At 35.5% G+C, this 1,311-nt stretch overlaps 1 long non-coding RNA gene across 2 annotated transcripts; it reads left to right on the forward strand.

The window, feature by feature from the left end:
* The first annotated feature begins 91 nt into the window (after window positions 1-91).
* On the forward strand, window positions 92-1,311 carry LOC106935529 (uncharacterized). Of its 2 annotated transcripts, none has more exons than XR_001421909.1 (4): window positions 92-318; window positions 713-774; window positions 863-1,011; window positions 1,220-1,311. It is a non-coding gene; the product is annotated as an uncharacterized LOC106935529 (long non-coding RNA). The 2 variants fall into 2 exon arrangements; XR_001421908.1 differs by having other exon boundaries at window positions 1,202-1,291.

Raw genomic sequence — 1,311 nt, forward strand, 5'->3', positions numbered from 1 at the left:
GCTCCAACCACAACCACAGCTGCTCCAACCACAACCACAGCTGCTCCAACCACAACCACAGCTGCTCCAACCACAACAGCAGCTCCAACCACAGCGGCTCCAACCACAACAACCACAGCTCCAACCACAACAACCGCAGCGGCTTCAACCACAACAACAGCTGCTCCTACCACAACAACATCAGCTCCAACCACATCCACAGCGGCTCCAGCAATAATCCGTTTTCTCACTTTTAAATCTAATGAAAATTTCACCTCTGATTTGGGAGATCCATCATCATCAGCATTCCAATCACGCTCTGAACTCATAAGGAATCGTGTACGTTTACATTTCTATCTCACATAACTGTTTCCATTGTACTGTTTAAAAATTTTATTCTGCTTAGTAAATTTGTATTTTTTCATATGAATATACATATTTTGCTTAGCTCTTCAACTTGAAGATGTGTTAAGTTTTCGTCTAAGTTAAAAAATACATCTGAATCTTATAAACATTATAAAATGTATTGCTTACCTAGAATTTAGTCTGAATTTTCCTCAAACATCTCCCCATGTACTTTCATTTTTTTCACTTAATGGAGTATGTCGAATTTCTATTGAAATAAATACAACAAAAATATATTAATTGTAATGATGTTTATATCTAGTGATATTCTGAAAAATACATTTTTTAAAAATTGTACACTTAACTTTTTTTTTGTCTCTCCATGTAGCTTGGCACACTTTTCAGAAGAGCTTTCCCCTCATTCCGAAAGACTGGAGCTATGACATTCAGGTAATTTCTTTGTAGTTTGCTCAAGAAATTATAAACTTTGTAGGAAGGCACTTGTAGACAATAAGTAATTATACTAATACATTTGCAGGGCTGGATCAATTATCAACTCTGTGGACCTTGAATTTGAGTCATCATCTACTCCTAATAATACACTAATTGAAGAGACTTTGGTTAATGAGGCTTCAAACATCACGGAATTCAACGTAATAGCTGACACCATTGCTATTAGTGACCAAGGTAAGAGAAATAAACAAATTTCAGAAAATTTTATATTTATACAAAGGACAAATTAAAAGAACCACTGATCAATAAATAAGAAGGAATTAGTTGGATCAACAAAATATTCTAAAAATATTTTTGATAACTAACTTACAAAAAACTAAGAGTTCAGTTCTTCTAAGCTGTGCACATTTGGTAAATACAATAGCTATTACAACACCTCCAGATACAACTACGACTTCTCCAACGACGTTGACATCTGGTCCAACAACAACCACTGTAGCACCAACCACCACAACAGCTGCTCCATCCACAACA

This window comes from Poecilia latipinna, unplaced genomic scaffold (genome assembly GCF_001443285.1).
Source record: "Poecilia latipinna isolate Pla-1442-1.1 unplaced genomic scaffold, P_latipinna-1.0 Scaffold1975, whole genome shotgun sequence".
Lineage (NCBI taxonomy): Eukaryota > Metazoa > Chordata > Actinopteri > Cyprinodontiformes > Poeciliidae > Poecilia > Poecilia latipinna.